This window comes from Arachis stenosperma, chromosome 4 (genome assembly GCF_014773155.1).
Source record: "Arachis stenosperma cultivar V10309 chromosome 4, arast.V10309.gnm1.PFL2, whole genome shotgun sequence".
NCBI classification, from domain to species: Eukaryota; Viridiplantae; Streptophyta; class Magnoliopsida; order Fabales; family Fabaceae; genus Arachis; species Arachis stenosperma.
In genome coordinates, this window is record NC_080380.1 from 62,567,773 (window position 1) to 62,578,502 (window position 10,730).

The following is a 10,730-nucleotide window of genomic DNA, read 5'->3' on the forward strand; positions in this document are numbered from 1 at the left end:
GCCAATAGGAGTGATCAATTCCTTGAGGCTCCTCCCATCTTTGTTGGTTCCATCCATAATGAGTGTCATCATTGAAGTGCACATTTCCTACAACACAATTAGGACCAAATTCAAAGCCAAAGTGAGAATTCATTATGGAAAAACAAAGTAAAACTAACTAAACTAGTAATCAAACAAAAGCAACCTACTCACAATATTTATATATGTACAATAACCAATAACATAACACCATTGCAAATTCCCGGCAACGGCGCCATTTTGATGATTGGATTTTTGACGGTTTAGAATTTCACTAATGAAATCTCGTTGTAAAGTATAGCCTCTAAACCAACAATAATCCTTTCATACAAAATTTTTTTTTGTCACAAGTACAAATCCCTAAAATCAATAAACCGAAGTATTTAAACCTCGGGTTGTCTCTCAAAGGACTTGCAGGATAGTGTTCTTGTTATTAGTTATGGACTTGTTTATTTTGGGGTTTTGAATGAGAAACATGAATAGTAAATGGTAATGAAATTCTATTAACAAAATGGTCTTGGCAAGGTTTGGTGGTCAAAGATCTCTATCCTTATTACTCGCCACAATTATGATAGTTGCAAGGATCAATCCCACTAAGTCATCCTCTAACTAATAGCAAAGGAAGGTCAAGTGAGCTATATCAATCCAAGTCCATAAATCCTAGCTTTCCACTAATTGAATTAATGAAGGCTAGAGTCAATGGCTATCAACTATCAATCACTTGGACATTAGTAACTCAAGAGTACCTAAGTTACCTTCCCAAGTCAAGAACATAAAATTCTACTCTAAAATCCAACCAAGCATTTCATAAAATACTTGGAAAGTACAAAAGAAAAGTATAGTAAATAATAACAAGAATGAATTCTAACAACAATTGAATGCAAATAATTAACAACAACAATTAAGGAAATCACAATTATCATGAATTACCTTAAATTGCATTATTAAAAGAAAACAAAAGAACAAAAATAGATCCACAACAAAGTAAAGAATTACAAGGATTAAAGTACAAAACTAGAGAGAGGAAGAATAGAGGAGTAAGAATTGATAAAGGAAAAGTAAATCAAATTATGAATTAAACCAAGATCTAAGAGGAGAGATTAACCTAAACCTAATTCTAATTCTAATTCTAGAGAGAAGTGAGAGCTTATCTCTCTAAAGACTAACTAAAAGGCTAACTTCCTAACTAATGATTCCCAAAAGACCTCCCCTTCAATCCTTGGTCCTTTTTAGTCTTTTCCCGCCAAAATTCCAGCTCCAAATGGGTTCAGAAACCCTCCAAAATCGCCAGGCACGAGTTGCACTAAAAGAATCACGTGCGCACTGCGATGCGTACGCGTCCCTAGCCGATTTCGCGAGGTGCGCGCGAGCGCCTGGTGCGCGTGCGCATCCTTGGCCGGGATAAATTCTTTGGCTTTTTACGCTTCTCTCCACTTGCATGCTTCCTTCCTTACTCCTTTGATCCATTCCAAGCCTATTTCATCCTGAGATTACTAGCAAACACATCAAGGCACCTTATGGAATCAAGAGAGAATTAAAATTATCAAATTAAAGGCCTAGAAAGCATGTTTTTACAATTAAGCACAAATAATTCTCATGCTAATTCTTTGGCTAAATGTGAGAAAAGGTTAGCAAAATATTCTAAATTCAACACAAGATAAACCCTAAAAATGGGGTTTATCATGTATGTTCAACAACTAAGCGGGAGGGTTCGGATGAGGTCGCTATTTGGTTGTTTGCCTTCCCATTCTCACTTGAGGAAAGAGCCAAAGAGTGGTTTTATGTAACGACCCAACTTCCAGAACGTCATGATCGTACCGAAAGTAAGGCATCACTAACCTGTTTTCCTTTATTAACTATTTACTATTGAGCCTTTAGTTCGATATCGTGATTTAGTTTTATAGAAAATTTCAGAAAAATTTTGTTTTTGTTTATTAAAAACATATAGCAAACATAACCAAATAATATTAATCACATACTTATTAATAAAAATAAATTTTATACAAAAGAATTCAAATAAAACTCAGGTACAACTCCTATCCCTCTATATAAAATTAAAACTAAAGCAACAAATGCGAGGAAACTCTATGAAAGAAACTTAACTCATAAATAAATTCTATAATCGCCCGCAGCTTCAAACTGTGTCTTCAAACCTGTATCACTGAAAGGGTGGAAGATTTTGGGGTGAGAACAAACCACACGTTCTCAGTAGGAATGGGAATGCCGTAAAAGTAATGATTAACATGCAAATAATTAACTTTGCTTAATAAACCATCTTTGTCAAACCCTTTCAAATACTTTTTAATCTTACTTTAGATAAATAATTACTTTCTTTAAATTTCTAAACCCAGAACAGATCTTAATCACAAAATTTGTCATATTAAATATCTTTCAGCCACATAATTGATTCGCAGTCACAACAAAAAGTTATTAACCATCTCTATACATTCACAGACTACTAGCACAAGTAAGAAACTCAATTCAACACACAAACAAATCACAATAAAATAAACAACATAATCACAGAGAAGTAATACTAGCAAACACAAGCAAATGAAAATGCACAACCAATAAGATGCATGTCTGTCCTAAGCAGGCCATGAGCTCACGTGTCGGTTTACATCCTGCAGCCCGACATTACCTAGGAACAAGTCCAGATATGGCTTCCCTTTGTGTCCTTAGTGCATATGTGTCAGTGGTAAGAATACCACTCCTTCGTGACTACCGGCAGTCGGCGCAAAGCTCGACCCCATAATATACGCACAAGGGGAAACAGTGATTCTCAGTTCGTGGGCGTCCCCGAGATCAATTCAAAAACAAAACAATGATCCTCAGTTCGTGGGTTTTCCCGAGATCAACATACAACAACAAACACGATCCTCATTTCGTGGGTTATACCCGAGATCAATACACAACAATACAATGATCCTCAGTTCATGGGTTATACCCAAGATCAGTATATAACAGTTAGTGGGTTATTCCCGTAATCAATTATTATCAATTCATGGGTTTTCCCACATTTAAAACAAATAGCTATTTATAGGTTTCCTCGAGATCAATGATCATTCAGTTCGTGGGTACTTTCCGAATTTAACCAATTATCAATTCATGGGTTTTCCCTGTAGTTAAACAACTAACAATTCGTGTGGTTTTTCCTCTTTTTATCACTTTCATTTTCCTTTCTAAATCTCAACAATCCATATATAAGTCCCCATTCTCTTTTCCCCTTTAAATTCTTAACAATTTTCCTTAAACCATTCTTAATTCCTCAGGCATTTGTCTATAAAAAATCTTAATCATCAAATCATTTCATAATTTATACTTTAGCAATCTTAACTCGAACCAACTTTAAAACTGTTTTCCAGTTTAATTCTCTATCAAAAGACTCAAGAAATTCATCTTTCTCTTTACTATTCCAACTCAAATGTTATAATATAAATTCACAAATCTCTAAAAGGTAATCCTTTACTTTAAGCCCAAATCATAACTTTTTTCTATATTGAATCATACTTAAAACATAATTTCTTTCTTAAATAACTCAAATTCGAAACATAGCCCTTTCCTTGGTAAATCGAACTCAAAATATTGTAATTCCTTTCTTAACTAAATAAAACTCAAGTAATATAATTTTCCAAATTCAAAGCTTTTAAAATAACTTTTCAAATGAAACCTCAGATTTTTATAAAATTTTGGCAGCACCTCCCCTAAAATTTGAACCTAGCCACCCTTACGGGTTTCCTCTTTTCAACATCTCATCAAACCTTTCTCATCAATTATCACAATAGGAGATTCTCAATCAATCAGAAATTCATAATTCGCAATAATCAACAATTAAATCATAGTCCGCAATTTCCATATAATCCATCTATCCCACTTCCATCTCATCAATTTATAACTATTTTCAACATTTCATAGAATCCTTTCAAAATTAAACTCAATCAACCGATAATTCCAAAAATCAGCCTTCCATAATTTGAAGTCATTTACTTGTTAACAAAGTAACTATTTTGTTTTAGAAGTCATATTTCAAGAGAAAAATTCGGTAATCAAACTTCAATCTTTTAGCAGTTCTCAAACATAACTCTAATTAATCACGAATCAACATTAACAAGCATCAAAACCAACAACAAATCCATCAAAATTAGAAAACCAATATCAGTCACAGCATTAACCAAAATTAACCTTGTCAAATTAATTACTCACAATAACAAAACCCAGTGACATTCACAGCCATACCCTAAACTCAATAAACTAATTGAAACACCAGAATATCATTTCAATACCAATCTCAATCCAAATTTCACAACCTCAAACCAAGCTTATTCCTATCAATTAATCATATTTATGAATTATTTACAATTACTCACTAAACCTCATTGGCATTCATAAGTTAAAACTGTTAATTTTGAAATAAATCCCCTACCTCAATGTCGAAACTCACGAAAATCGCTAAACACAACAGCTCCGTTAGCAATTCCAACACTCGTTTTGTTTCCTAGGCAACAACCAAAGTGGTTCTGGGCAGCTCTGATATTGGTTCCTGGCAACTCCAATGGTAACAACAATCTCCAAACAGGGCCAACAACTACCTCCAGTAACGGCGGCGACAATGTAACTTACGGTAACTACAAAACAGTAGCGGTTCTAACGGTTCAACAGCAACTCCAGCAGGGCAGTGGTGTTCTTGTCAGATTTTAGGAACCAGAACCAGAGGCAAAACAGCGTATTCTTCCCTTGATTCTCGTGACGCTCCTCTTCTCTGTACACATAGTAGCAACGGCTTCCTCTGATGGCAGCTTGGACGGTGGACTCCACCCACGGCAATGGCGATGCTGCAGCTCAGTAATGGTGACGCGGTGGCAGCTCGCAGGCTTCTCTTCTTCGTGCGTCTCTCTCTCTTCGCGATTCTGTCCCCTCGATGATGGCTTGTGGACGGATCGGTGGCGATGCGAGCCTATGGCTCCATGGACGGGACGACGCCATGAAGCAGCTCGGCGGCGAGCTCCAGGGAGCCGGCACGGCGAACAACCCCTGCTTCCTCTATTCTCTTCTCTCTTCTGTGTTCCCATACTCTCTCTCTCTAATTTTCTATTTCTGAAATTGTTGCACTGAAGGGGTGAAAGGGGGGTGGGGTGCGACTGTGGTGAGGGGACTAGGGTTAAAGTTTCTTTATTAATTTGGGAATTAGGATTTCTGATTCAATTTGAGAATTAGGGTTAGAAATTAGAGATTTTATAAAGGAATATGGATAGATATGAATAGATATTTTGATAAAATTGAAAAGTAGAATAATTTTAAAATCAAACATACTCCGTTAAAAATATCTAAGAACATTGTTTATCAACATATTGCTAAGTTTAATTAATTATTTCTAATTTAAATTATAAAATAAACATACTAATGACATTTTTATAAAATATAGTTTAATCTCAATATTAATTATTCAAATCAAATGATATAACTTTTTATTATTTTTCTATTATCTGAATTTAATTCCAAATTATATAAAATAATTGCAGTAAGATTACACAAAAATATTAATTAACTTAAATTCAAAGCATTTATAAAATTAATTTAATCATTCTTAATAATTTATTCTCTAAAAATAAGGAATTTGAATTAAGTCATAAATTATTCATTGTAAAAGTTACTTAAATTAAATTATACAATTCTTTTTATTTTTCAATTATCAAAATTATAATTTTAATTATACTAAATATCTAATAAAGATTATATAAAAATTCTAATTAATTTAAACTTCAATTATCATGAAACTCTATTTAATTACCTTTAGCAAAATAATTTTCTTAAAATAAAATTATCAATAAATCACAAATATCTAATTATTTGATTTTCAAAAACTAGGATTGTTACATTTTCAGGCAACTCCAACTTAATCAACAACAACCTCCACCTCCTCAACAACAACGAAGTCAACAATTGGTCCCTCAAAGGGTGTGTAGAATTTGCTCTTGTTACACCCATTACATCGATGAAAGCCCAAACCTCCAAGATGATAATACCTTGGCAGCCACTAATGCCTACTACAATCGTCCAAACCAAGGCAATCACCAACAAGGAGGCAACTATAGTCAAGGGGGCAATTTAATTCAAGGGTGGAAAGATAGCTCCAACCAAGGATGAAGGGGCAATTCTAACCAAGGATGAAGGGACAATTATAATCAAGGAGGAAGGGACAACGGTGGGAACCAAAGATGGAAAAACAACCATCAACAAAACCGATACCAACAAAACCCCTCATATCAAAACCAAAACCAAGGAAAACCATACCAAACCTACCAAGCACCTCATCAAAAGCAAGCCCCTCAATCCAACCAACCACAAACCCCCCAAATTACTTACCATTCTTCTTCTCCCTCCAACCAATATGAGATCCGTTCTATCATTCAAGGACAAAAAGAGTTTCTAGCCTCGATTGCCTCTAGCATCAATGGTCTTGCATCCACTATCCAAGCCCTTGTTTCTCGTATGGAATCAACCTCTACCTCTAATGTTCAACCCTCAAACTCTAGTGCCTTACCCTCTCAACCTTTACCCAACCCCAAGGGTAGTATCAATGCCATCACCTTGAGGTCCGACACCAAATTACAAAAGAGGAGTCATGAAGAGCCAATTTTAAGAGGAGTCACTCAAGATGAGGATGTGATTGAGATAGAAGAGGTTGAAGAAGACGATGAAGCCCAAGAGGTAGTTGAAGAAGTGATTGCTCAACCAAGGTGCGGAATGCCTAAGAGTGGGGATGTCCTGCAAGAAGCTACTCCAATACCATTTCCCACATTGGCAAGGAAGACCAAGAAGTAAGTTGAGTTAGACCCCAAAATGGTGGAGATGTTCAAGAAAGTTGAGGTAACTTTTCCTCTCTTTGACGCTATCCGCCAAGTGCCTAAATATGCAAAGTTTCTAAAGGACTTATGTATGAATAAGGAGAAAATTTGTGAATTAGAAACTATTCCATTGGGGAGCTCGATTACCGCTTTAATGGATGGTGTATCGGAAAAGTGCGGTGACCCCGGCCCTTGCCTAGTAACTTGCACCATAGATGTGGTCCAATTTGTTGATCGTATCTGCGATATTGGCGCTTGTGTGAGTATTATGCCATTGTCCGTCTATGAGGTCTTAAAGCTTCCACCGTTGAAACGGTCGGCCGCCCGATTTGTTTTGGCGGACAAATGCATAATTTCCGTGGTTGGTATAGTGGATGATGTTATAGTGAGTATAAAGGGGTTGGTCTTCCCTATTGATTTCCACATTCTCAAGATGTCCCCTAGTGACTCCGGTAGGACATCATCTATTTTGCTTGGGAGGCCATTCTTGAAGACCTCCCGGTTCAAATTGGATGCGTTTACGGGCACCTACTCATTTGAGATCAATGGAAAAGAAGTGAGCTTTAATCTTGATGAAGTCATGAGACATCCACCGGAGGATCACTCTATCTTCTGGTGTGATTTGATTGATAAAGTTGTAGCCGAAGTCCATCAAGATGGCTTTGATAGAAAGAGTATGATTCAAGACCCAGGTGTGGGGAGTTCCCATGTATGTGAAGAAGATACCTTATCACCTCCGATGATACCGGAAGACAAAGTGCCAAGTCGTGAACAAAATGTGGATTTGAAGTCACTCCCAATCCACCTAAAATATGCCTTTCTTGAGGAAAACCAAAGGTTCCCGGTAATAATTGCAAGGGAGCTTACCTCCCACCAAGAAGAGAAGTTGCTTAATGTCTTGAGGAGGAACAAGAAGGCCATTGGGTGGAGCTTGGCAGACTTAGTTGGCATTAGCCTCCAAGTATGTGAACACCAATATTTCCTAGAAGAAGGAGCCAAACCCGTTAGACAACCTCAAAGGCGTCTAAATCCTACCACTCTAGTGGTTGTGAAGAAGGAGGTCACCCAGTTATTAGAAGCGGACATTATCTATCCGATTTCAGATAGTGAGTGGGTGAGCCCCGTCCAAGTGGTTCCAAAGAAATCCGGCGTTACTACAATCAAGAATGAACATGGGGAGCTTATAGCCACGAGAGTCCAAAACTCATGGAGGGTATGTATTGACTATTGGCGCTTAAACTTGGCCACTAGGAAGGATCACTGTCTGTTGCCCTTCGTCGATCAAATGCTTGATCGCATATGTGGTAAATCTTATTACTGTTTCTTAGATGGATATTCTGGTTATTTTCAAATCCACATCGCTCCTGGAGACGAAGTAAAAACAACCTTCACATGCCCTTTTGGAACGTATGCGTATAAAAGGATGCCATTTGGCTTGGGCAACGCACCGGCTACGTTCCAAAGGTGTATGATGAGTATATTTGTGGATCTTTTGGAGTAATTCATGGAGGTGTTCATGGATGATTTTAGTGTTTACGGGGACTCCTTTGATCTTTGCCTAAACAATCTTGTAAAAGTATTAGAGAGGTGTACTAAATCAAACCTTATGTTAAATTTTGAGAAATGTCATTTTATTTTTAGGCAAGGTATTGTTTTAGGGCACATTATCTCTAATGATGGGATCTCTGTTGATCCGGCAAAGGTCAATGTTATTTCTAGTTTGCCTTACCCCTCTTCTGTGAGGGAAGTCCGTGCGTTTCTTGGACATGCAGGTTTTTACTGGCGATTCATTAAGGACTTTAGTAAGGTGGCACTACCTCTCTCTCGATTGTTGCAAAAGGATGTGGAATTTGAATTGAGTAAAGAGTGCATGGAGGCATTTGATAAGCTCGAAATTGCTTTGACCCAAGCTCCCTGATAAACCATTATTTTATGATTTATATTGTGTTTAATTGAGTGGTTTTATCAAGTCTTCACCCACTTATTCATATAATTTGCATGTATTTAAAATTCCTTCCTGAAAATGTTCCATGATTGAAAACTTGCTTCTTAAAGACCTTTTTAATTGTATATTTTTATTTTCCTTTGTACCATTCGATACCGTGATCTGTGTGTTAAGTGTTTCAGGCTTCATAGGGAAGGAATGGCGTAAGGAATGGAGAGGAAGCTTGCAAAAAAAATGGAAGGAACACAAGGAATTGAGGAGATGACCAGCGAGAAGTGACGCGGGCGCATAGCTCATACGATCGCACAAAATGGAGGAAATCACAGTGACGCGCTCGCATGCCTGACGCGACCGCGTGGATTGGAAGCTGCACGAGTGACGTGAATGCATGGACGACGCGCACGCGTGGCACGGGAAACGCTGAGTGACGCGAACACGTGGACGACGTGGTCGCGTGATGTGCGCGATCTGCAAAATTACAGAAGTCACTGGCATATATTCTAGGCCGCATTTCAACGTAGTTTACGGCCCAGAAACACAGATTAGAGCCAGGGAACATGCAGAGACACGAAGGAGCATTCATTCCGCATAATTTCTATTTTTTAGATTTGATTTTTCTCCTCTCCTAGGTTTCTCTTTTTACATTCATAATTTAGGATTTGAAGATTTTTTTGGCTTAGGCTTTTGAGAAGAGTCTACCTCCGGAACTGGTCATTATAGTTTGTTATTTACTTTTCATTTACTCTTCCATATTCTTAATTTGTCCAGAGTTGATATTGGATTATTTTCAGAATTCATTAAGATAAGACTATTTTTACTTTTACTTAATCTCTTTGATTATTGTTTATCATGTCTTTTTTTATTTTCCCTATTAATTTTGTGAAGTCAATATTTATGATGATGGAGTAGTTCCCCAACTTGATTGGGAGTTGATTAAGAGGAGAACCTTGAGTTGGAATACTCAAGAGTTCAATTGTAATTGGTTCATTATTGGTTGGCTTGTTAGTCATTAACTCTAATCCTTCCCAAGGGAGAGGATTAGGACTTGTGAATAGAAGTTGACTTTTAATTTGACTTTCCTTCATTCGTTGAGGGTTGACTAAATGAAAACAATGACTAATTATTAGCTGATCTTGACAAAATTTCAACAAGGATAGAACTTCCAATTAATCTTCTCCCGGTCAAGATTTTTATTTAATTCATATAAATTCTCTAATTTAATTTTCTGTTCATCAGACTCAAAACCCATTTGGAAAACCTCTAATTGATAAAATAGCACATTTTCCTATAACTCCTTGGGAGACGACATGGGATTCATACTCCCAGTATTTTATTTCTAAAAATTGTGACAACTCTTTTCTAAATTGATAAGTGGATTTTCGCCAGTTAAGAACTGTACTTGCAACGCCATTTTTCTAATTAATTCTTAATCTGCCAATTTTCGCTTACGTCAATTTTTAGCGCCGTTGCCGGGGAGTTGCTATAGTGTGCTAATTTATTGATTGGAATTTATTTAATTGAATTTTTCTTTTTATTTTGCTACTATGAGCTGCATGTTTCTTTCATTGAATGACGCGTTCACTTCTTGATCCAAGCTTGCTAGTATTTGACCCTGAGATTGAAAGAACTATTTCACGTATAAGGCAAGCTCGGCGTCGGTTAGTCCTCTCTGAGGACGAATCTGAAACGTCACTTAAGGAAGAAACAAGCTCCCTTTCTACCGAGTCGGTTGATTTACGTGCAGGTGACATGGCAACACCTAGGAAAGTCACTATCCAGGAGGCTGAAGCCCCTGATTTTACACTGCAGCCGTATCAGGCGCACCACCCAGCGGTGGCTGTGGATTTTGAAATAAAGACTGCACTACTCAACTTGATGCCCAAGTTTCATGGCTTACCTACCCAAGAGCCTATTAAACACCT

At 37.1% G+C, this 10,730-nt stretch overlaps 1 long non-coding RNA gene across 1 annotated transcript; it reads right to left on the reverse strand.

Annotated features, from left to right (window-relative positions):
- Positions 1 to 934: 934 nt before the first annotated feature.
- Positions 935 to 5,203, reverse strand: LOC130974378 (uncharacterized). The gene is made up of 2 exons (XR_009084500.1): positions 4,442 to 5,203; positions 935 to 2,179 (listed from the first exon to the last, which is right to left on the reverse strand). It is a non-coding gene; the product is annotated as an uncharacterized LOC130974378 (long non-coding RNA).
- Between the last annotated feature and the right edge of the window lie 5,527 nt (positions 5,204 to 10,730).